A 5,489-nucleotide genomic window follows, 5' to 3' on the forward strand; every position below is an offset into this window, starting at 1 on the left:
GCGGCCGCAGCAGCTCAATCTCCCCTTCCGGGGAAGCCGGGAACGGGGACTTTGGAAAATAAGTGGATCGGCGGACGGGTTAGGGTCCCTGCTCTCCACCTGCGCGAGGGCGAAGTGACCAGGACGAGCCAGGGGCTGCGGAGGTGGGGGGGCGGTGTCTCGCAAGCGGGAGGGAGCCCCGGCTGCGCCGTGCGACTCTCTCTTTGGCCCTCGGAGTGCGGCAGCGGACTGACGGACGGCGGGACGCGGGGACGCGGCAAACAAGGTCATTATCCGAGTGTTAGAGGTGATGGATCATCTTCATAGAGGGGAGTCAGTCGCTGCAATACTCCGTAACCGATCTCTAGTGGAAGAGGAGGACCAGCACATGAAATTGTCCCTTGGAAGCAGCGAAATGGGTCTCTCATCCCATCTGCGGTCTTCCAAGGCAGGGACCACACGCGTCTTTACCAGCAATACCCACAGTTCGGTGGTGTTACAGGGCTTTGACCAGCTTCGACTTGAAGGATTGCTTTGCGATGTGACCCTGATGCCTGGTGGCACAGATGACACCGTCCCTGTGCATAGAGTCATGATGGCCTCTGCTAGTGATTACTTCAAGGCAATGTTCACAGGTGGAATGAAAGAACAAGATTTAATGTGCATTAAGCTTCACGGTGTGAGCAAAGTCGACTTAAGGAAAATTATTGATTTCATTTATACTGCAAAGCTTTCTCTTAACATGGACAACCTTCAGGACACCCTCGAAGCTCCAGTTTTCTTCAGATTCTGCCGGTTTTGGACTTCTGCAAAGTATTTCTCATATCTGGGGTCACTTTAGACAATTGTGTCGAAGTTGGTCAGATTGCCAACACCTACAATCTGACAGAAGTGGATAAATATGTCAACAGTTTTGTCTTGAAGAATTTTCCCGCATTGCTGAGCACTGGGGAGTTCTTGAAGCTCCCTTTTGAGCATCTTGCCTTTGTGCTTTCCAGTAATAGCCTTAAGCACTGCACTGAACTTGAGCTCTTTAAGGCTACCTGTCGCTGGCTACGCCTAGAAGAGCCTCGGATGGACTTTGCTGCCAAATTAATGAAGAACATAGGATTTCCACTGATGACACCGCAGGAGCTCATCAATTATGTGCAAACCGTGGATTTCATGAGAACTGATAATACCTGTGTGAATCTCCTTTTGGAAGCCAGCAATTACCAAATGATGCCATACATGCAGCCAGTGATGCAGTCAGACAGGACTGCCATTCCCTCTGACACCACTCATTTGGTCACACTCGGAGTTCTGAGGCAGCAGCTGGTTGTCAGCAAGGAATTGCGCATGTATGATCAAAAGGCCCATGAATCGAAATCGTTAGCCCCCATGGATGCCCCACGGTACAAGCATGGCATTGCTGTCATTGGAAATTTCCTCTATGTCATCGGCGGACAGAGCAATTATGACACAAAAGGAAAAACAGCAGTTGATATGGTCTTCAGATTTGATCCTCGCTACAATAAATGGATGCAGGTTGCATCTTTAAATGAAAAGCGCACCTTTTTCCACCTAAGTGCCCTCAAAGGATATCTGTACGCAGTCGGTGGGCGAAATGCAGCTGGTGAACTGCCCACAGTGGAGTGTTACCATCCAAGAACAAATGAATGGACCTATGTTGCCAAAATGAGTGAACCCCACTAGGGCCATGCTGGAACTGTGTATGGAGGAGTCATTTATATTTCAGGGGGAATCACTCATGACACTTTCCAAAAGGAGCTCATGTGCTTTGACCCGGACACTGACAAATGGATCCAGAAGGCGCCGATGACCACGGTCAGAGTGTATGGTGGGCGAGAGGCTCTACGTCATTGGCGGCAATCACTTCCGAGGCACAAATGATTATGATGATGTCCTAAGCTGTGAATACTACTCACCTATCCTTGACCAGTGGACCCCAATTGCTGCCATGTTAAGGGGGCAGAGCGATGTCGGGGTCGCAGTCTTTGAAAATAAGATCTACGTGGTCGGTGGGTATTCCTGGAATAATCGCTGTATGGTGGAGATAGTGCAGAAATATGACCCTGACAAAGATGAGTGGCATAAGGTGTTTGATCTCCCAGAGTCCCTTGGTGGCATCCGAGCTTGTACACTCACGGTGTTCCCTCCCCAAGAAACCACACCATCACCTTCTAGAGAGTCCACCTTTTCTGCACCTTAAGATCAACCCCGCCCCGCGACTAAGATGCTGTGTTCCTATCTTTGCAGCGTGTCATGAATTCTCTTCTTTTGCGCCCCCTTTAGTAGTGTATGTAAGGATTAGCCTCCAGTAATTGTTACAGATATTGGAAAAAAAAAAAAAAAGACAACATTGATGTTATTTGTGCTGTTTCTTTGGCTTAGGGTGTTTATAAAGTTGGTAACAAAACCATTCTGGAAATGTATCCCATTGAAGCTGATGTTTAACATATAAAAACAAAACAAAACAAAACACACACACACACAAAACCCACAAAAAAAAAAAACCAACCCAAGATATTGTCTATAAAATGTTTCTTCAGTACTTTTTCGATGCTGTGTATTGGGTGTAAGGTATTTGTCATCTTACATTAGAAAGCCCAGCGAACCAACTCGAAGGTGGATTGTAGTAAGTGTACAACTGTGCTAACTCGGCTTCAAAGTAAAAAGTTTTCCTTTCATCTTTGACTGTGAGATGTCGAAGGGAGGCAGCTTGCTCTAACAGGAAACAATAGACAAAAGGTTGCCAACTCGCATGAGCTACCTCCCTCTTTTCATAAAGTATTTTTGACATATCTGTCAACCCACCTATCTGCGTGGGTGCATTGAAAACATAGGAAGTTTCTTAGACACACAGGAGAAATAATAACTGAAATTCACCAATATTAATAATAATAAAAAGAAACAGCATGACCCCTCTGCTTAGAAACAAGAGTTCGGGGTTTCTAAAGTGTGTATAAATACATACACACATGTACATTGAGCAGACACAAAATTTTAAAAATGGAATGTCACATCAAATAAACCTGAATGATCTTTTAAAATTTCTACCAAAAAGCAGCTTCCGTTAAAATGGGAATTCAGTAGCACACATGGAAAATCCTACTGAATTTAGGTGGACAAGGGCTAGAAATGTTGAGCAACTAAATTTGTCACTTGACCAAATTTTTCCTTCCGAAACTGTAATCTATGCCTTCTCATTTGCTGTTAAGGTAACTTGCATATTATCTGTGTTCTGTATACTCTCAATTCATAAGGTTATTTAGTACAAAGTGTAGCAGCCTCCCCTGGGGAGCTGCTTTTGCTCAGTGATTTCAACTTCCATGTTTTATCTCTTTTTGTTCAATAAAAAAGCATTTAATGTCAAAAAAATAAAAAATAAAAAAAATAAAAGAATATATACACATAGATATAGCATCAGCTAATTCAGATTCTTTAGAATATTTGGCATGAAGCCAATAAGAGTTTAATTCATATGAAAGAACAGGCCCATTAAGAATATTTATGTTATAATCAAACATAATTATAAGTAAAAATTAAACAAAATTAAAATAAATTATAATAATTATAATAAAAATTAAAAAATTAAAAATAATAAATAAATAAAAATGTAAAAATTAAAATAAATTATAAACAAAATTAAAATAAAGCTCAATTGTTTTAGCTTAATAATTTTAGTTGGAACTAGAATGTAAATAATGAAAAAAAAATATTTTTCATAATGGCCCTTTCCATGAAATTACTTGATTGTTTATTACTTTAAATGACTGTTTTTTTTTGTAATGGATAATCCTAAGTTCATTTTATAATAATTTAAAATTTTAATTTCCAGCTAGTTCAATTTAATAAAATACAAAAAATGTGGAAAAAAATCTTGTTAAATGTTCAGTTTATGACTTAAATTTCAAATGATGGGACTCTGTTCATTGATTTCCAGTCATCTTCTGAACAGCCTTCTGGGTGCTCTTCCATTACTAGCACACCTGTCAATGCCTTTTTGCACGAGACCTCTACCTAAGTGCCCGGAAAGATGTTTATACACCTAACATTTCTGGAATTACCCACTAAATGAGCCAGACAGAGCTCAGTTCCTTCCTATATCCCTTGGATTCAAAACACAAAGCTAAAGTTAGAAATTGAAATAGCTAAACAAAACAAAGAAAAATGATCAAATCAGGAGTCCTGTGGACAGAGAACTCAAATCAGGTGATCTAAGGCTTTCTTTTCACTGATCATTTGTCTCAAACCTAGTGTGGTAGGCTGAAAAATTGTCTCTCAGAACCTATGAGTATATTTCCTTCCACTGTAAAGAGACTAGCAGAGATTATTAAGATTAAAAATCTTAAAATGGAGAGCTGCTTTGGATTATCCAGGTGGACCAGTCTAGTCCCATGAACTCAAATTCAGAAGAGGGAGGCAGAAGGAGGGAGTTCCAAAACATGAAATGGAAGGCAGAGGGGAGATAAGAAGTGTGAGAGGGGACTGACCATTGCTGGCTTTGTAGAAGAGACAGGACCACAGGCCAGCAGAACCTCAGTGCTCCTCAATTGAGAGCTAGAAGAAAATAAAGACCATGGAACAGAATTCTGCCAATCACCTGAAATGAACAAGGAAATAGATTCTCCCTTAGAGTCTCCAGAAAGGAACACAGCCTTAAGAAACCTTTCGTTTAGCTCTGTGGAACCTGTTTTGGGCTTCTGATCTACAGAACTGTAAGGTAATTTATTTGTGTCATTTAGCTGCTACATTTGTGGGAATTTGTTAGGACAGCCCTAGGATGCATCAGGCCACTGCTGATGGGATAGGAGAGTTGTCTCTTCCAGGTCCCATTCAATGCCTTCCTTAGTTTTGCATGGTGCTCTCAGATTCTAGAACATATCCCAAGTTTTTCAGCTCACCCACAACTCGGCTAAGTCTTTCTGCAGGAGATGGTGCCTGAGTGTTGTAGGAAAAGTTAGCCAAAAGAAAAGGAATTTGATCCAGGTGGGAGCCATTCATAAATTGTTAGGTAGAGTTCTAGACAAAGTTTAAGTTTGTGCTTCACTGGGGTCTATTCTTATAGCTATGAGGAAAAAAGATACACGGTAAATGAAATATTAGAATATTCATACAGAAGCCCAGGTAAGAAACGATCATGACATAAGACATTGTTAAGAAGGATGGCTGTTTGAAAATGAATCCAACAGTTACTTAGCTCATGGAATCAGCAAAACTTAGTGACTGATTAGATATGGGCTTTGAGTGAGAGGTAGGGCCATGCCTAACTCCCAGAGACTGAGTAAATGATAGTGTTTCCAACAGAGATGAAAATATACAAAAGGAATGGGTGTTTAGTGGAAAGAAGGTAATGTGCTATTTTTGGCAAATGTTATGGAATTGGAGATGTCTTTGGTATCTCAAGGATAAGCTATCTAGCACTCAGCTGGACATTTGAGTCCAAAATTCAAGGGAGATGTCTATTTTAAAAGTATGAATATGGAAATAATCAATATATGGCAGCT

At 41.1% G+C, this 5,489-nt stretch overlaps 1 pseudogene across 1 annotated transcript; it reads left to right on the forward strand.

The window, feature by feature from the left end:
- The first annotated feature begins 207 nt into the window (after positions 1–207).
- Positions 208–2,463, forward strand: LOC309859152 (kelch-like protein 13 pseudogene; annotated as a pseudogene). The gene has a single exon. The product of its transcript is annotated as a kelch-like protein 13 pseudogene (transcript).
- Positions 2,464–5,489: the final 3,026 nt, after the last annotated feature.

The sequence above is a fragment of the Mustela nivalis genome (assembly GCF_964662115.1).
Source record: "Mustela nivalis genome assembly, chromosome: 2".
In the NCBI taxonomy this organism is placed as follows: Eukaryota; Metazoa; Chordata; class Mammalia; order Carnivora; family Mustelidae; genus Mustela; species Mustela nivalis.